At 29.4% G+C, this 22,048-nt stretch overlaps 1 protein-coding gene across 8 annotated transcripts in view; it reads right to left on the reverse strand.

Annotated features, from left to right (window-relative positions):
- The window catches only part of LOC129987925 (forkhead box protein P1-like), a 536,440-nt gene that overhangs the window by 274,785 nt on the left and 239,607 nt on the right, over positions 1-22,048 (reverse strand). For all 8 annotated transcript variants that reach the window (XM_056095928.1, XM_056095924.1, XM_056095925.1 and 5 more), the window contains one exon: positions 10,493-10,671. The gene's annotated coding sequence lies outside the window, so the exon portion shown is untranslated. The remainder of the gene's footprint in view (positions 1-10,492; positions 10,672-22,048) is intronic.

Below are 22,048 nucleotides of genomic sequence, written 5' to 3' on the forward strand. Positions count from 1 at the left end.
ATAACACCGCGCTCCGGGGATGGGGGATAGTGGCCTAAGCATTGAAAGCTCCAAAAGGTTAATCTCCGTACTTTACCTTTAAAAAGAATTCGTAATGTAAATTGTAAGTGGAAGCTATAAAATACTTTGCATATCACATTCCGGTTCTCTAATTCAATGTTTATTAATTGATGAGGTGCAGCCAAATATTTTAATATCATTCAAGACGAGTGCAATGACAAGTAAATTTTTTTTAAATATTATATGACTGTACATTTTTAAGTAAAGAAACCATGTATTAAAATTAGCGAATATTAAATATTGAAGGAACACCATATTTCCTAAACACAAATTGAATATTTCAATAGTAGTTAACGAATAAAACTTTTTGAAATGCCGGGAGGTCTTTTGAATATCATATTTATTCATAAGCATTTGCACAGAATTAAATATAAAAACAAACACTATGCATTAATTGAAATTTTTCTATTATTTTGAATATATTTGCCCTTGGATATTGAATCATATATACATATACTCGCATATACTTTTAAATTGAAGTAGAAAAATTTATTTGAAAAGGATATTTAATATGTCCAATAATTTAACAGAATAAATTGAACATTGTAAGAAGTATAGGAAGAAAAAATTTAGTATAAAATTCAAATTCTTACTTTTATAGTCGAACTTCTACTAATGTATTGAAAATTACTGAGTAAATTTTGAAATTTTACAAAAGTAAATACGGAATACCTTACAAAATTTGCTTTTCTCTTAAATTTGAATATTTCTAAACTAAAATTATTGTTAATAGTTCTTAGCATATTCCGTAGTTAATTCCTTTTCAAGATTTTTAATTAGTTTTTTTTTTCAAATCATTTAGCTGAGCATGAATCGAAATTTATCGGAATGATAACTATTAAAGGAAAAAAATTTGCATTTCAAATGCGTTGTTTCAAAATGTACATTTTGTATGATAAGAAAACGCACAAATAATGGTTAAATCAAAGATAGATACATTTTGCTTTGAATAAGCGATCTGTTATCTATGAAAATAAACTGTGGTTAAGTTAATAGATAATAATAAGAATTATGAATTTAATTTCAGATTAGACATTGTTTAGCTATGTCTGGAATATACTATATATATATATATATATATATATATATATATATATATATATATATATATATATATATATATATATATATATATATTTAATTTTCTGAAGTCTTTCTTTAAAAACAACTGAAATATATCATTTCACAATTATAAGACAAAAACCCATTTAAAAATATCACCTGCATATAAGAGATAAGAGAGCAAAATTTCCACCGAGTATTTTATTTATTTTTAAAGTATAAGATTTAAATTCCAGCAGAAAGAATACGGGTGACTAAAAATCGTTTATAAATACAAACGAAATTAAAAATATTTTAAAAAATATTTAACCATACAAATCATTTTTTGATTGTGGGTTCAAATCTCCTTTTATTCAAATTACAAAACACGTGACATATCAAAATCATTACTGGAATTTCCACTATAAAAAAAAAAATCAAAATAAATCAATCATCAGTTCATTTTTCTCATTGGTTGAAAGCAAAAATTGTTAAAATAACTCTCTTGATTTAAACTTTCTCACAATTATTGATGACCAAAATTTGTTCACAGTTATTTTAAACTTAATATTAACAATTATCTTTAATCACTTCCTCCTTTTCCCAATTTTGGATTCATGACAATAACTACTAGAACGGAAAATCTTCTGCAAAAAGTTTGAGATGTCCTGTTATAAATGTAAAATTTTTTTGTCCATATTATAAGATGTTTGCTGCTTCATGGAGCTATCTTTGAATAATTCTCTACGTTGGTTTTTTGGCGTAGCATGCATTTGAAATAATAATAGGTACGTTGAAGTCTTAAATGTCGCGAAAACAAGACCTTAAATTAATCTGATTGGTTCCTTTTATTATGTCCACGCATTCGACAGCAGTGTCGCACGGATATTCATCCATGCATACATATCCCAAAACATGCGTGCGCGACAAACACCCCACGAATGGGATACGCCCGGCAACTGAGATTTACAACAACTGTGTACACCGGCAACCTTACTAGGAAAAGAAACTTCAACAATAACTACATGGGGCTAAGAAAAGGCAAGGGTGATGCGGGGGGGGGAACAGTTTTTAATTTTTGTTTTGCGGTTTCTCTGTTGTTGCGATTATGCTGATGATAATGATGGGGGAGGGTTCGCGTGTTTGTTGGTGTTGATGTCGATTGATGGAATTTTTTTCGCGTTCCAAATGCGAGGAATTGTCTGCATTATTTTATAGCACAAGTAAGGAAATTAATGAGGGGGTGTTCATAAATTTAGATGAAAGTAATCAAAATTCTGAAGCCAGTACTTGAGAAACACTTTAGAATTTGACAGTTGACTTTCTGTATGTCTTAACCTCAATATTTTCACCAATATATCAATATAATTTCGGAGCATAAAAAATGTAAGTATATTGATTGATATTAAATAATGAACTGTTTTTGTGTTTCCTTACTCTAGCTTCTAATATAGGGTCTCGAGAAGACGTGGAAGTTGATAATTACTGTTTTAAACAAAGGATCTAGAGTAAAAGAGTAAAAAAATGTTTCAATCCTACTAATCTAATGTACTCTTTAAAAGCTCTATCTCCTTTAAATTTTAGATTTGGGAAATAAAAAGAAATAATGAAAAAAAATTCTAATTTCTATAAATAAATTTTAAATTATACTAAATTACAGATTCAAATTGAAATAACATATAAAAGCGTGGAAAGTATGATAATATTTTTATAAGAAAAACTGAATAGATACACGGATAAAATCCCTCAAAAGTCTCATTAAAGGATTCTCGAAATGCGAACATATTTTACTGCAAAGATAACTGTGTTATCATACATTTAGCTTTACAAAATAATTTAAAATAAAATACTAATGGGGGAAATTTTAACGTCTAATTATACTAGCTGATACTTTTCATCACAAGAAAATTTAGATATGTTGATAGAAAAAAATTTGAAAAAAATTTGTTGTTTGCCCTTTCAGAATTGGTCTGAACATTAAGAATTGAACAATAGTTGAATTTTATAAACTTGCACCCCGATTCTTTGAAACATCTGCATGAAATTTTTTTTTTCCCCATAACATTCAGAATTGAAAAATAGTTGAGTTTTATAAACTTTTTATCTAATTTCTTTGAAAACTCTGCTTGATTTTTTTTGTATATATATTGCGAATTGAATAATTGTTGAGTTTTTAAAAACCTGTTACTTCAAGTCCTTGAAAAATCTGATTGAAAATTAATTTTTTTTTGTTTGGTTATTTTTTTTCTTTAAGCCAACACGAAGTCCAGCATTTTTTTCAGCCATAGAATCCAAATATGCTTTGTAAATTTAGTTTTAACCTAAATAGTTTACTTATATTTTATATAGGCTTATTTTATGAATAGCAATTTTAAAGGAGGGATAATGCTAAATTTTTCATTGTTAAATGAATTAAATTTTCAGACTTTCGCTAATGATACATTCATGCTATTAAAAATGTAGAAATGATTTCACTGTAATCTTTTTATTAAATCATTGACAGAGTAATTCCATTTTATCTTTTTATTAGATTAGAAGGCTCTTTCTGTTTCGGAGAATTTATTTAGATTATTTTTATTAAGATTTAGTATTATTAAGATATTATTACTATTATAAACAGATTATTTTTATTAAGAGAAGCATTTGAGATTATTATTAAAAGAGAATTCAATCCATAAGGGAATTACTTAAACTGGAATTCTGCAATTAAGTAAATACTATTGATTACTTTTGCAAATATCATTATCATAACCTCAATAATGTGATGGCATATTAGAGATTATTGCAGGTGAAAACGTTAAATATTCCGAACAAATTATTTTAATTATTATTTTAAATGCAATTTGTATTTAAACAAAATCCTCACTCATTGTTTATCTGAACATATCACACACAAAAAAATTCGAATATCAGTTAATGAATATGCAACAACTTCACGTATACAGATCAGGGGTAAAAGTGACCATAACAATTTTCTTCAGTCGAATCCATTATACGGTCCCCCAATCACAAGTGCGTCAGTGAGTATGCAGAATTTGTTTGCGTGGTCGCACCGGAAAGTTACATGTACTAGAGGGAGGGGCCAAGTAAGCCCCGAAAAAAGATCAAGTACAAGTGACGGGAGAAAAACAGAGCTGCTCTATAATTACATGGGTGGGGAGCAGACCCGGTCGGACCCCAAAGTGTCAACCGGACACGACACACACGCGACGAACTCTGAGTCCGGCTATGCCGTGCGCACACCAACCCCCTTTTTCTAAGTGAAACTTAGCTTCTATCATTGGAGATGATTGAGTTTAGTTGTTCCCTGTTTTTATTATATGTTTGACGATTGATTGTTGTCAGTGTCGTAGAACTTTAAAATATACTAGAAATGAAAATCTTCAGGGGCGAAGGGTTGTAGATATAAATTCTGAAATGGCGTCTTTATATTTTGTTGTGTACAGTGCATAAAGTGTTGAATGTAATCTATGTTCAAAAATTCATATTTTATCAATGGAAGTATCATCAGAAGAATCACCCATTATAAAATCATTATCATAGGACTATTCATTCTAAAAGACGTTTTACGATCAACATTTAGAACAAGAAATAAATTTAATAAAAACGACTTTTTAAGCCACGCTTTTATAAGCAGAAATGTAAAATATGTTATTATTTTGTTTTCAACATTTTATATTAATCCTTTGCATTGGGAAAAGTAATTAAATGCAAAATTATTTACCTAAGACAAGGGCTTGTTTATTGTTCCGAAAAATAAATATATGTATATAATTGTTTCAGGTTGAATTTTTTTTTACATCTTTTTACCACTCTGTAGGTATTTTTAACAATCAAATAAATAAAACGTAAAAATGATGCACCGTCTTGAATAGAGACCATGAGTCACCTATCGAGTGCAAAGGTTTAACTCTTTAATATTTATTCATATATTTTATTTTAGTTACTCATTTTTAATATTTAATTTTAGATATTAATTTTGGTTATTTTTCATTATTCAATTTTGTAATTCTTAATTTTTTATTATAAGCATTACAGATCTTGAAATTAATTTCTTCTCAAATTTAATGCCAATTTGCACTACAAAGTTATTACTGCACTAAGTATGGAGTGAAAATTTAATTAAATATTCATTAACTAATATAACAACTAATAATTAAGATCTAAAGGTATTAAAACAGTAAACCGCTATCAAGAGCACATAAGCATGTATAATTTCAAAATTCTAAAACATCAGGCTGTGAGTAAGAAAAAAAAAATAATATTAGGCAAAAAATCTTTGTTATTTAGAGATTGAAATATTCTAATATGAAATTTACAAAGAGAATTTGAAAACATCTGTCCGCGATCGATATTTAAAATAATAAACAATCCTGCCAACTAATTTAGTCAAAAAGAACAATAAAAAGTTTTTTTTTCTCATTATATTGATATAAAAACTTGGAAATAAAATTACTAGAACAGTAGTTTAGATTACAAAATTTAACACATTCTTTTTTACTATTGTATGAAAACATTTATTTTTAAAATTTTTTTTGACTGCATGATATAATAAAACCCTTAAAGTATAATATTAAGGATCAAAACGTATCTTACCAATTTTTTTTTATTTTAGCTTGAACAAAAAGAAGATTAAAAATAAAGCACATCTCGGGATATTTTTCGTTTTCAAACATTTTTCGATATTGCTACAACTCTTAATAACACCGGTATTAATGGCTTGTTTTTATTTTTCAAAAACAAATATTTTCTTGTTTATTTTTGTACCACTACTAATTTTTTTTTGGTTGTTTCATAACAGCAATGAAATTTTATAAAGAAATTTATATAATTTCTTTGAGCATTGCATAGTTGACACTTTTTTAAGAGTTGCCGAAATTCCAAAATTTAAAGACCAAGAATTCTCCTAAATTCCAGTGTTTCTGAAATCCAGATAATTTTAACAAAATAAAATTTTAGTAAGACTTAAGCTGCATTTTCTCATCAACTACACTAACAGACCAAAAATTCTCAAAAACTCCATAATCTGTAATGTGTCGAAATTATGACACTTTGAAAAAGATCGGCAAAAAATTTTTAATTTTGGCGACCGCACTTCATATGAATATTTTATGAATGTCATAGAACTGAGTTCTGATCTTTTGAAACTTAGATTTGATGGCTGATTGATTAATATTAATGAAATAATAATTCAGTTTCTATCAAAAAATACCAAATTTTACAGATACGAAATAAATTCCATTGGTGTCTCTAAGAATGTTTTCAATCTGCAAAAAAACAATCTTTCTCCTCCATCAACCGATCAATTAAAAACAAGTTTTCAAGGCTTACGACTGCACTAATTGCTCCCCACCCCCACCCTGAGAATTCCAATATCAACTTCTTACCGTTTAATTCAAGACAAACCTTCCAACCAATCGAAGCCATTATTTCCCGATAACATTTCCTAGCCAATAATTCCCCTTCTATATAAATCTGAAGGAATAATTTGGCGTTCAGCATTTTCGCCCAGGAAATCAAACACGCATTCTGCTGGGAAGTGCAATTATCATTTTTGCATACATCATCAAGGATGTGGGAATAAAAACCAAAAAAATGAAAGGAAAGAAAGGATATTAGTGATTACTTCTTAAAAAAGGAAGGAGCACGTATAACTGACTGATTGCTGGAAAACGATGAAGTGCTGTAGATAAATCCGTATATTGGAGGCATTAACTCATCGTAGAATGGTGTTTATCTCACCAGGGGAAGAACTTACTTATTTCTCTTAAATACAGTCGACGTATAGGGGGATAAAGCTGAACAGGGGTGGTGGGAACGGGAAAAAAATTGCATCTATAGCACCCGTAATGGGCTTTCTTTTCTTTTTTTTTGCGGCTAGGAGAGAACAATTTACGATCTCATCAGAAGTGAAGGAATGAGATATGAAAAATAAGAGGGCTTTTCATTTTTATTTTTTATTATTCCGTGTGGGGTGGTGGAGGAATTTTTTTTTCACACACACACACTGGAAGTCTTTTGTCATTTAGTTTTAAAACAAAGGGGAGGCAGGGAAAAGGGGGTGGATGAAATGAGTGGGGTAGTGCTAAGTTTCGTAATAGAACTTTGGGGGCTAAATATATAGCTTTAAGATACGAGAGAACCGTTAACGATCGACATTTCAAATACCATCGCTCAACGCGAAATCAAAGGAATCAAGCGCTCGTTCTTCTAAAGAAGGAAGGTAAAAACTCAATCTTTGAACGATTAAAAAATAAAGCGATTTGGCGGGTAGAAAAAAAAAAGAACAGAAGGAAAAAAAATTAGATATTCGGTGGGAAAAAATATGGCCAAATTATTCCCATCTTAACTAAGTAAAGTTGCTTAGATTTGCACTAATGCGGCAATTTTTAAGTAATTTTTTTTACTTCGTTTCCCAAAACGATCGAGTAACCGTCAACTGGGGCTTAGTAGCTATAACACTTAATACGCTGCGGATCTATCTATTCTTCATGAAAGAGGGTAGAAAAAAAACGTTGAAACAAAAAGAGATAAGCGAAGAATATATATACGAGATCGCTTTTGAAATTAAGATATGCGCGGAGAAGGTGATTAAATTGTTCGGGGATCGAAAAGCTTACACCATAATAAGAGCACCATTTATTTGGAATTAGACTTTCCACAGAATCACTACAAAAACAATAATAGTTAAAATAAGAATATTTGCGTAGTGATTAAAGGGGAAGAAAAGTTCGAAAATATGACGAAGTTTGCAGTTATGGCCTAGTTCAACATTACGAAAGTTTTTCGTATATATTAAATAACAAATGGTGCAAGATTTTATTGCAAAAGTTTTGAAATTCAAGAATCTTCAATTTTTATAATAATACATTAATATAGATTAAAATATTTTTTTTTAAAATTATCAGCTATTTAATTTTAATCAATATTTTAATTTTTTTTATTCTTACTGAATATTCTATAATGTACAATTTTGAAAAGTAAATAGTTTATCAGCATAATTTAAAAAAGACCCAATCTATATCTGTTATTTATTTCTCACAGTAGTAAAAAAAGAGAAAATCAGTTTGAGATTGAAACTGAAAACTCGAATTCTGATTTCAATATGGGATGCACGAGGAATAAGAGTGTTAGATCCTTTGAGTGCATTATTGAATTCTGGGCTCATTGAAAATCAGTAGCTCAAATGTACTATTAAAACTATTATAGAAATTTCAGTAAATGGATTCTAGCTGCTAAACGACCACAAATCAAAATTGCGCTTCTTGTCCCGAGCGGATTTTGTATAGCTTTAAAATGGGATAGTGTACGAAAGTTGGAAAATCAGAATTGGCAAACATATAATTAATTATACCCGATGGCACAGATCTTAGCTTAAAACCCTTGTAGTCCTTCAATGACGACAACAGCATCTCCGGCAATGATGGAGTCCTAGAATACTTGAAGAAATATCATTTCTGTTCATAGATTCTATGGAATAGACAGCAGATTTAAGTGTCTCTGGAACAGTTTTATAGGCAATGTCATGAAGTGTTTGCAAGCAAAGCTACTAGTGAGTTCACCTTGGAATCAAATTATAATCATAGGCATAAACGCAGGGAATACAGAAGATAATAGAGAAATTCTTAATCCAACGGGCAAACAATTATTCACCGACTGCTACTGTATTTTTTAAAATGATAGCCCACTTCATCATCAGATATTGTACTGTTTCAGATATTTCAGACTTCTACATCGCTAGAAATACGTTACAGATAACGCTGGGCAATACATCCAAAGTCTTAAAACCACAAATGCCTAGCGTCCCTCTTTAGGGACGGTTCGAAAAATACGCTTCAATTTTAGATAAATAAGCATTTCGACTTCAAAATTGTATTAATCTATTTCTATGCTTTTATTTGAATTAGTTATTAACAGATGGAAGACCAAAAATCATATAAAGTGTACTCTAAAATTATTTTGTTGTAATATTCTTCAAGAGTTACGGTGTTCGCGATGTTAAGAAGAAAAAAAGTAAGTTTTTAAAATAATGAATAATTTTATTTTAATTTGAAAATTATATTGCCATGAACAATTCTTTAGTTTACTCATTATGTATTTTTAAATTTTTTATACATTTTCTAGTATTTTAAGATCGTCCCATTTCCGGAACGTTTCATTTTTTTTAATTAAATAAAAAAATTAAAATTACATATTTTAAAATATTTTTTCAGTCGATTAGACACTATTTGCAACCAGCACACGAAACATTTTTGAAAGCAAATATATCAGGCATTGATGGGCTAAATGTTCAAGTTTCGGATGGGAGTAAGAGTTGAAAATATCTCTAAAAAAAATCTTTTGTCACAAATGCCAAGAAATGTTCCCTTTTTTCTATGGAATCCATAATCATGTAGGCTTAAACCCGGGTACCTTGGTACTTTCAAAACCAATTAGCAAAACCTAGACTTCTAGAACTAGCACTTATTCAAGTTTTCTATGACTTCCACATTATTTAGACACTAGTACACAGCCCTGGTGATTACATGGAGGGATTATAGATGTGTCAAGCCAGCACTATATCAAGACGCATCAAGCTAGCTATTGTATCATAGACGTATCAAGCTACTATTAGCTTTAGCACTGAACTTGCAGTACTACGCGGACGTTGGGTTCCCTGCATACTTTTGGCGTAACCCTTTCTAGGGCCGTGGGAAATATGCTTCCCACCAAATTTATCAATCTTTGTATGAAATTATGTAGGTTGGCATCAGTTCTGACAAATTTTTTTAGTAAGACAGAAACTTAGATGCTTCAGTTCTTTATCTTACACAAAATGATGTGTCTTGATTTGTTACTTAATTATTAATTAACCAAATTAATTAATTAATCAAATTAAATTTTTCTAATAAGCTAAATGAATCCCTTTTCTTATTCTAATTTCAAACCTAAAAATATTTTAACATAATATGACTAGAAAAAAATGGCGCTTTAAAGGGTTAATATAATATAATATTTTACTGAAACAATATAAAAAAATTTTTAGTGAAATCGGCACAACTAATTTTGGTTGCAAATCGACCAACCAAAATAACGGCACTGACCTTTAAGGAATTTAATTAATTTTTGTTAATTATCACCAATTAATAAAATTTATTATAATTAGCCAATTAAACATTAGTTTTATTGGTTAATTTTTTATAGCGATAGAACGTTAAAGGTTGAATTTTCAAAAGTTGCTATTTAACAAATTAATGAAAATAAAGATGTAGACTGAAAATAATCAAACAGGTTTTTAAATTATAGCATTCGTCATAAAAGCGATTTTTAAAATCTATATGGAGAGTTTTCCTCAAAGTAGACCGATTAATGTGGAATTTTTAATGCACGTTAAACAATAATCTGCCCTTACCTTTAAAGAGTATGGTGGTGCTATTTTAAAGCTGTTGTGAAAGCAGGATTCACTTCAACAACAGTGAATGAAGAGACTGAGAGCTGATGAGGATAACTAGTGAATTGTGCAGATAAATGGATGAAATGGCAGTCACCGATGCTTCATTGTGGCTTGTGCTCCAGCAGCCGATGAACAACCTGGAATAAATGAAAGTAGAGAGTGAGCACACATCTGAATGCATAGAAGTAACATTATTACTAAGGCTTAAAAAAACATAAATTAAGGAAAATCGAAATGTCCTTTCTTTCCTTTAAAATAGGGAAGAAAAGGTATTTTATGAGTAATTTGAACATTTAAAAGTTATTTTATGTAAATAGGTGTACACTCATAAATAAAACATATAAAAAAGTATTGAATTCTTTTTATTTTATATAGAGAAATGCCATATTTTGTTACGGTATTGTTATTAACTCGTAAATTATGAAATACGTTTGTACGCGCACTAACTACATCGTTTGATTTTATAATAGACATTCAAAAGCACAACTTTTGCTTTTAATACTGAAATCTACTTCTTTTTTTAATGCTTAAATTTCAAAATCAATCAGTTATATTTTAGAGGAATGAATAAGATTTGAATTTTATATCTCATCATTATTTAATAGCTCTAAATCAATTATAAAAGTGAGTTATAAATTTCGTCCTTTCTCTTTTAATTTTAATATTTTTATTTATTGCTTTTAATAAAATAAACATAGTTAATTTTGATGATAATATAAATACAATAATATCTTACGTTTGACGTTATATATACGTTACGATACAATAATAATTTACATTTTTAAAGGAATAATAATATAAAGCAATGTAAATTGCGAGAAATCAACTACATTAATTACCACGAATCTGAGTGTACCAATAAAAATTATTATAAATGACAGGTAAGTGTTAAAAGACAGAAATGCAAAAGTGAGATAATAATGTACAATTAAACAATGATTAATTCTACATAGCATTTGATTGCTAAACTATAAGGTTTCAACATTTAAAATATATCATGCTACAATTTATATCATTTCCTAACCAATTCCAAAATTTTAAAAAATCGTTGGTGAATAGTAATTACGAAACAGCCTATTAACATGTTATCTTTGACGATTAATCGCTGGGATACAATTAATATAAAAGTACCAAAAAAACTGAATTTGAATTTTGGACACTTTTTTGTTATCATTAATAATTAATCGTTGTATCCTAACGATACTAATTGTATCGTTAGGATACAATTAGTACAAAAGTAGCAGACTGTATGTGAATTTTGGACACTTTTACCCCTGACGATTAAAATCAAACTTGACATAGACTTACAAATGTAGTCATAAAATGGCATACCAAATTTGATATGTTTTAGTCAGATAGCTTTTCATTTATTGCATTTATATGCTTGAAAAAATACAGACCGATGGTCTACCCCTTCAGATATTAGGTTCCAAATTCGATATTTATCTACACTTTAGATATTAAATTTGTGTATCAAATTTTATCCATTTTGATTTTTTCGTTTACAAGATATCGTGCTTATTTGCATTTGTACAGCCGGACAGACAGACTTCCAGTGAATGGATTCCGTTAAAAAAATTGTTAAAAATCTACGAATTTTATATTAAGTCTGTATACCAAATTTGAACTATCTGTCTCAAAACATTTTTGAGTTATTGCGTTACCAGACAGATATGATTCCAAAAATGTGCTTTTTGGACACGGCAATAATATAAAACATAAAGATTCTTCGAGTTCGAAATTTTTTTAAAGAATATGATACTTTTTCCTTTGCATATTTAATATTTGAGAAAGTAAATCTTTGTTATTTTTTTAAAGACTACTACAAATATTATTGATTTCAATATTATTACAGTTTGAAATCTTTTACTCATTTGTCATCTTTTCGTTAATGTTCCTTAACAATATTTACAGCAGAAATAAAATACTTCAATATGTGAGAAAAGAGATTCAAATGAAGATTCAATATTTAACAGATTTGATGCACGTTACATCAATTGTGGTCTACTACTCTAGGTGGGGTGTGGAAATTTTGGAAAAAGGTAATATGAATTCAAATGTCATCCTCATCATCGAACACTTTCAAAACTACAGTGTTCTGTCCCCTCGATAGCACGCTTAGTTCCTCAAAATGGATAGCGCTAATCTAACCAAACTAAACTAAACTACGCCTCCAGCGCTCAACACAACTTCCATTTAGTGATTCTTTTGTTCTTTATTAGTACATGTTCTGCTTTAACACAGCTAACCCTTTTATTCGGATTAAGTTCGGCAACCAGAGAATCGCATTCGTAAAAAAAATAATAATAACCAGGCCGGCCAAAAATAAAGCCACCGCCACCACAAAATGTCGGAGTTCATTCGGCGATAAATCACACACACACACACAGATACTTCGGACTTGTTTCAAACAAATTGTGGGTTTCCAAAATGTGTAACATGGATCAGAAAAGGGTGGAAAAAAAGCAAGAAAAGAAAGTAATATACATTTATTATTTTTTCCCCTCTCATCCCGGTTTTTCTTGACCACAAAAGTACGTATTACGCTATTAGGTTGTTTGTTAGTTACCAACGCCATGGAAACTGGACGGACGTCAATATGAAAAGCAAAGGTCCTGAAAAATAGCTGGTCGCACCACTGCTCATTTGGTACGTGATCCGGTTCCGCCGAAGGAAAAGGGTTTCATTTATTTACAGGATTGTTTTAACAGGAAAAAAGCACACTGGGCAATGATACTTGATGCCAGTGAATGGTTTAAGCGCTAAATGCGAAGACAGTCAATGTCGGCAACACACACAGAATCCGATTAATAAAAGTAATGTTTCTCTTTAAGTTTCGTGAAAGTTTCATGCAGCAAGAGAATACAGAGTATCACATGCAAAACCACATTTCATTAACCCTCCAACTACGTATCCCTCGATTTCCGCAGGTTGGCAATCAGTCCATTTTCAGTTGCATCCCGCGTTTTCCGCAGTTTAGAGCGTTTATTTTTACGATTATAAATTTTTATTATATTATATTATTATCTTGTAACATGTAGTATCAATTTACTTTCTTTGAAAAATATTAGAACTTATTTGGAAACATCGCATCTAAATAGTGATTTTAAAGAATTACGCAGCCTTAGGATAAACTCATCTTAGTGGTCTAAATCTCTCTCTACTAAAATCATGGCTGTAGAAAATGAAAACTTCATACAAATAACAACTATTAACAAGTTATAAATTCCACTGTAGTATTAAGAATATTCTATCCTATAAAAGTTATATATTTTTAACCCGTTAACTGTTTCGACCTCTTCGGAAAATGTGTATCTAAACTGTGTCGCAAAAATTTAGCGATGTTACTACTTATTACTCCTAACGAATCAAATCATCATAATACAAAATGTAGTACTTTTTTAATGACGAGTATATTCGTCAAAAACAGTTAACTGGTCAATATAAGATTAATATAAGACTAAGTCTTGTATAATCTTTGGATATTTCAGATAGATACTAAAATGATATGATTCAAAGTCATAATTGAATATTCGAAATTTTGAGGACCATATATGATTCGAATCTTACTACTTTAAAAATAATCTTGGATAATTTAGATGGATGTCATAATGATGTTATTACGATAACACGAACATTTACCTATGAAATTTTGAAACATATATGATAAGGATCTTGTTGTTTTTAAAATTATCTTGGGTACTTCCGATGGATGTCATAAAGACATTATTAAGACAATACGAACATTCATCAATGAAATTTCGAAGGAACATATATGATTCAAAACTTACTACTTTAAAAATAATCTTGGATAATTCAGATGGATGTCATAATGATATTATTAAGATAACACGAACATTCATCAATGAAATTTGGGAACAAATCCGAAATCAATCTTACAGTCTTCGAAAAATTATATGTTGTATTTTTTCTTATCCACTATCCTGCCAATTCATATGATAATTCCATGTTGCAGGAGACATTTTTGCTCACTTCGACCTCATCAATTAAAGAGCAAACATAATGCAGAACAATATATTGAAATTTTAATGAATATTTATTTAGCGCATCTTTTTCACAAGATGCGCTAAATAAATAACCCTTTTATTAGCTAATTTTTAACTATATATCACGTACAATCATAAAGCTAGAATTTAATTCATCAAATTTTATCTGTTTAATTTAAAATATATAACTTATTTTGTTTTGATCATATATAGTTTTAAACGAATCAATGATCTGGTAAGTTAGTTCTCAAGGCTATTTTAGGAGTCATTCTTTTTGTAAGTTTTTAACCCTCTAATTTCAAAGTATTATCCTTGTATCTAAATAAAGATGTTTTATTTACATCTCTATTTAGATACAAGGGTTTCAAAGAAATTCGTATATTTTTTAAGATATATTGTAAGAGATAAGAGAGAGTTCGTATAAGAGAACTTTTAGTTATATATTATCTATAACAGCACAATATAATTTGAATCTCAAAGAGCAAAAGATAAATAAAATATTTCAGGGAATTCAGAGGAAAATAAAAACTTCAAACCCACGGAAATTGAGGATAAGTACTTGGATAGAGAGAATTACACAAAATTTAATTTAATTATAACTTTCCATCGCAAAAATCATAATCATTAAAAATTTTTAACTCTTAAAACTAGCTTTTTAATGATACCTTTTAATTCAGCACAATTCTGTCCTCCAATTTTCATAAATTTTTAAGCATATTTCACAGCGATATTTTTCATTGTTCTGCATTTAATCAATTTTCGTTGCTAGTTTATCCGCACCTCTTCTATGCCCTATAAATACATTTTTTTGTATGTATACTGCTGTTTCTGTAATTAAAAGAAAAATAAAAAAAATGTTTTTAAAACAGACGATTCAAGTTTAAAATATTACCATACTACGATGTTTATAACAAGAGGCACGAATAGAATTTAAGCTTTTTTTTCCTCGGTGGCTTCAATTGCAATAAATAAAAACCCGTTTTCAAAAACTCTAAAAAAAAATATGAGACCAAATTCTAAAAAGCGACTTTCTCCACGGCATATACTTGAGACTAAACCTTTTTTTTTCTTCCTTTCTTTTTCTTCTTTCTTCTATTTTCTAAATTCACCTGCTCCAAACATCTAAAAAAGATGATGCAGAAACATTCGCCCTCAAAACGATCCTCTTCAAACTGAACACCAATTTTTAAGAAGGCCATATCCAAGAGCGAGGAAGGGATAAATTTATGGCCCAATCCATTTCGACTTTTGCTCCAGAAAGTAAAAGAAATAAAAAGAAAAGAAGAAAAAAAGATTATTGTTTTATTTATTTTTTTCTTACACCCCCCAAAAAAACCCTCGATATAATAACATTTTGTGGTGATTCCTGTTATCGGTTCAATACGGATTTAAAGTCTAGAGAGTGATCATCGAAATAAAAGAATTGAGACGGAATAGAAAAAAAAAGAAAAAGAAAAACAGCCAATGGGAGAGAAAGAAGAAGAAGAAATCGCAGAAAAAGACGCAGAAAAGAAGGAAAAAAAACTGACAAAAACAAAATCCCGTCTGTAAATAAATAACGAACGGTGCTTTAAAAAGATTTCACTTTTTAGCTTGAACCGTGTACGGAGAAAAGTTTGTTTCCTAAAGGATATAAGTGGAATTTCATTTTGGTTGAGAGCTTGCGTTAAAAATTGATTATCCGTCGGGAAAAAAGCGGGATTGAGAGGGAGTTGTACTTACATGTTTTCAATCGCCTCTGAGTGCGGGGATTCCCTTCCATTCGATTTTTGTCGCTTCTCGGAGAGGTTATGCTTTTGCTAATAGCTACTAAAGCTGTTTAGTCAACTAAGAAATGATGGACGGGATTACGCTGCTTCTTTTTTTCTCTCTTTCCATTCTTTTGCTATCGACAGTCTTATAATCCTTTTTAGCTTCATCGAAAGGGTTAGTTTAATGTTCTTCAAATGTAGGAAATCTGTGAGACTTTATTGATAAATTGAGATATTTTTTTACAAAGGTGTATTTTTTCCTCGGCTAATTTTATTAAGTCTCAACGTTCTCTGAGAGTTCCTAAGAACCCAATGATTCGTCCGATATGTTGCTAAGATTGTAATGCAATCCCAGGATTTGAAACTTTTGACTTTACTGCTCAATGGATAATTCCACTTGATATCAATAAATTATTCTGTTCGCTAAAATCTATCGTCTCATTAGTGACTTCAATAATGGTTAAATGTATTATGTACATCGTGTGATATACATTTAGTACTTAGTGTGCATCAGTTTAAAAACTATCGTCTCATTAATGATTTCAATAATAGATAAATATATTACCTGCATCATGTGACACACATCTAATACGCCTTGTGTGTCAGTTTAAAGTTGATATATATATTGTACATAATACAGGGTAAATAAAAGAACAAGGATAGATCACAACAGGCATAGATAAGGCACAATCAGATGTTACCCGTCATATGACTGTCATATCAACTAGGCATGGTATTTCTATGATAACGACAATCACAGAATTCATCGAATAATTGTCACGTCCATTGATTCCATTACAATTTTAAGATATATAACTGTCTTATGTAAAGTTTCTGTTTCTTCTGTCATAGATTCATTCATTATAGTTTAAAAGTTTATAATTGTCTCATGAAAAGGTCTCGTTTCTTTTGGTATAAATTCAATTCCTGCAACTGTCCAATGAAAAGCTTTTGCATCCATCATAGATTTCAATATAGTTTAAAGATCTATGACTGTTCCAAGGAACGTATCAGTTTCTCTGCTACATATTCCATTATATTTTTGAGATTTACAATTATCCTATGAAAAGATTCAATTTCTTCTATCATAGATTCCATTATAGTTTAAAATTTTATAACTGTCCCATGAAAAGATTTAATTTCTTCTATCATAGATTCTATTATAGTTTGAAGACCAACAACTGCCCATTGAAACGCTTGTTTCTTCTGTCATAGATTCCAATGTAGTTTAAAGACATTGCTACAGTTCTTCCGTATCTTCTGCTACAATTTTTATTATAATTTAAAGATATACAAATAGTTCGAAGGAAGATATCAGTTTCATTTTAAGATCTAAAAACTGTTCGAAGGAATGTATCAGTTTCTTCTATAAAGATTCCATTAAAATTTAAAATTCTACAACTGTCTCATTAGTTTGTTTCTTCCGTCATAGATTCCATTACAGTTCAAAGATCTACAATTGTTCCAAAGAACGTATCGTTTCCTTTGCTACAGATTCCATGATAATTTAAAGATCTAAAAAACTGTTGCAAGGAATGTATCTATTTCATTTAAAGTTCTAAAAATTGTTCGAAGTAATGTATCAGTTTGTTCTGTTACGGATTTTATTACAATTTAAAAATATACAACTATTCCATGAAAAGTTTCTGTTCTTTCAATCTTTCGTTAACGAACTATAATTATCCAACTAAGCGTATTTGTTCTTTTTCCTACAGATTTCTTATTAGTTTCAAGACGTATAGCAATCTTATGATAAATTTCTGTTTCTGCTGTCACATATTGCATTACATTTTAGAGATCTGCGATTGTTCTATGTAAAATTGCCATTTCTTAGCATTTCAGTAAATTTAAGGATACGGAGTCTCTTTAGAAGCTTAAAAAAATAATTAAACCGATAGATTTTGAAGATCAAGTCGTATTAATTTTCCGACCGGCGGTATCAGCTAATTACTAATAGCGTAGTCTTCAAAAAGAACTGAAGCAACTCAACAAAATGCCTTATTTTAATTTTCATTTTAAGATGAGCATTTTCTTAGAGCATGTTTGATTCATTATTAGTTTTATAAATCAATATAGATTTTTGGCAATCAAGTTATGAATTAGGATATAAAATATGGAAGATACAACACTTAACAAGAGAGACCAATTGCAATACAGAATAAAATACTGAAAATATCAATTAACTAGCGAAATTTCTTATATATACAATCTGATATCTTACGTTATTTGTATGTATAAAATATGAGAACCTGTTGTTTGAAAGAATATACTAACTTTACGGACGCAATGATTCTGAAGTTTCTGATATTACATGCTCAGATATGTCCTAGACTTTATATTTAACCTCAGAGCTGCGTATCCCGCGATTGCATCCTGCGTTTTCGCAGTTAAGAGTTTATTTTTGCGATTACAGGTTTTTATTATATTATTTTGTTATCGTGGAACATATAGTATCAGTTCACTTTGTTTGAAAAATATTTGAACTTATTTACAAATATTGCATCTAAATAGTGATTTTAAAAATTTACGCAGTCAGAGGGTTAACTTTACATTTATAAAACGATATTAATATACCACTGACAGTGGTATAACTGAAATTTTCGTAACTTTCATTGCGTTGTCGATTCTCCAAGCCAAAATTTACAATAACGAATAAAAGAAATTTTTAAAAAAATATTCATTCAAAAACAAGTAACCAGATATTCAGTGGCTATTACTAATACAAGAAAATAACTAACAATAAATAGTTATAGGATAAAATGGCACAAGATTAACCCTCCAGTTGCGTATCACGCGATTTCCGCGGATTGGCAATCAGTCCGTTTTCTGTTACATCCTGAGTTTTTCGCAGTTTAGAGTGTATACTTTTACGATTACAGATTTTTATTGTATAATATGATTATAAGATATAGTATCAATTCACTTAGTTTGAAAAATATTTGAATTTATTTGCAAATATCGGATCTACATAGTTATTTTAAAGAATTACGCACTCAGAGGGTTAATAGACTTTTACATCAAAATTCCTTATAATGAGAAAAGTTCTCTAATCGTTACAGTTAAATTTCCCATTCCAAAACATATTTTTTCCAATCAACTACTCCACTCCCATTTAGTACAATATTATTATATTCATAGAAAGGAAACCTAATTAATCAGAACTTACAAAAATATGCTTTTACCAGCGAATGCTTAAGGAACATAATTAAATAAGCAGAACAAATTCACAACATTTTCCAAATAGCGTTTCCTATTATCACAATTCATCTCCCTGTTACCCAGTCAAAGAAAAGAAAAGAGAAGGAAAGAAAAAAAAACGACAAAAAAGAAAAGAAAAAGAAAACAATCACGTCAATGTGCTAAGAATAATAACACAATTCACATTTCTTAGACAATCTGCTTACACCCATCATCCGATGCTCTTCCTAGTTTCGCACCGAAACACGGTTTCCATAGTGACCATCCGCTGATCACCTTGATTGTCCTCAGTAAACAAGTTTGCCGTCATTTCTCCGCTAAAAGAGACGGAAAATAACTACAAAAAGTCCTTCCTCGGATGAACTAGAGGCAGGACAAACATTGCAGAAACTAAAAACTAATAGATTTAATAGATATTACTGTTGTTTGGGAACTATCACTATGGTAACGGTTTTTCGGTCCCAAAACACATTTAAACTCCCCTGTATATCAAGCCGGCAGAATAGTTCTATTATTTTTATTACTCAAAAATTCTTTTCTTTTTGTTTCGAAGACCCCTTTTTTTATCATCTTCTTCGTCTTCCTATTTGTTTCGTTTCGTTGTTTTTTTATGGGCCTTTTTTTTTTGTCCGTACCTCCCCTTGTCTTCCTTGTTGATTTGCCGCTATTCGTCTCTGTGCACATACGATTTTTTTTTTTTTTTTTGCCTTTGTCTTTCTTTTTTTAATGAAAATCCAGAAGCTGTTATTATTTTTCGTCATGACTGCAATTAAAATGAATTCACACTTTAATGGTTTGGCTTCCTTTTTATTTTCGCTTTTTTTTTCATTACTAGTTTTTTCCCCCTTTATCTCGGACTCTTTTTACAGTTATTTGTGGATCAGTTTCGTGTAAAGGAAATATAATAATTAACAACACGCAGTAAAGATAATTTTCATGGGTTGCTTATTTATTTTTTTAAAATATGATAAGAACGCAATTATTGAAATAAAACTATATTATCTCTAATTGCATAAAGTAATTATAAATAATTTTTCATGAGTATGTTCATTACTTTCTATTCATTTGATATATTTTGAATAACTAAACTATTGTACTTAATATAAGACCTTCTGAACTCAAACTAGCAGAACTAGTATAATAATAAATCAGTTATAACCTAATTTGATAATTTCAGGTACAAATTTTGATTTTTAAAAATTCATAACTAAGAATTTAAATATGGTTTTTTCACTGGTATACTTATATTATACTTTAAATATGGTATACTGGTTTGTTCACTTTCAATTAAATCTCTTACGCGCAACATAACGTTCATGGTATTTCCAAGTAAATATTTTAAAGTGTTAAATTCGTATAGACATTAAGCAGGATTATTTTAATAGTCTTATACATGTTTTATTCATTGTGTTTATGAACCAGTCTAACATAGTTAAATTCCACAGTGCTATTAAAAATGTAACTGCTCAGGTAATCTAGCTTTTAACTTTCACGGCATATTCCACTTCAATATTTATGCAGTTTATATGCTGAAAACGCAATAAAATTCTTCGTCCTTAACTTTCAACCATAAAAGGAAACCACATGATTAAACATTTGGCAGAACAATGAAAATGGCTCGGCCTTTAATTCAACAATAAAATCCATTGTTGAAAATTACACAATTTTTTTTAAATGTCAAAATTCAGAAGAAAAAAAATTGAGCAACAGTTCAATTATCACCATTAAAAAGATAATTTTTGAATACTGTAAAACTCAGTTTCGTGAATTAATACGTTTGGGAATTACAGCAAGGAAACGCGAAACTGACACTAAATTTTTTTATACTTTAAAATTCTAATAAATATTTTTTTAAATGTCCTTTGGTGCACATTTTCGTCCTCCAAAATATATCCACACGGACTTTGCGAGCTCTAGGTCAAACGATTTGTCCAGCAAAGAGCAAATACTTACACACATATATGGTCGCCTTTATTATTAGTAGATATATTTTGCCAACCATTTAATCTTCAGTGAAAGGTTTGCAAATCATGGGTTTCGATGAAATTTAAAGTAGACAAATATAATAAAGAGCGTAAGAATCTAAATCTTTGTAGATGAAATTCAAATAAAAACTGCATTACAAAAAAAAAATACTTTCAATATATTACAAATTTGAATGTCCAGAAAATATTTTCACATCACAATTTTCACAATCTTTCAATATCTATTATGTATATAGAGAAGAAATTCTTACGATAATAATATATCCTTTGTACAACTTCTTTATGTAAATTTTCAATCAAAATATTCAATATAACATACTGTTTGAATGTTTTTTTTTCTTTAAATACATGCAAAGAATTCTATTTGAATCGAAAGTAAGAGTTTTGACTTCAAAATATTTCACAGAATCATCACATTTTTAAATATTCAGAAGTAAAATAGTATATTAAAGAAAACGGATTTTGTCTGGTTAAACTGATTAAATTTTTTCTCCTTTCCAATATAAGATAATTGAAGGTCTGATATTTATAAAATCAACAAAAAAGCAAACTTTTCGCAGAAAAAAGCAAAAC

Source organism: Argiope bruennichi, chromosome 10, assembly GCF_947563725.1.
Source record: "Argiope bruennichi chromosome 10, qqArgBrue1.1, whole genome shotgun sequence".
Taxonomy (NCBI): domain Eukaryota; kingdom Metazoa; phylum Arthropoda; class Arachnida; order Araneae; family Araneidae; genus Argiope; species Argiope bruennichi.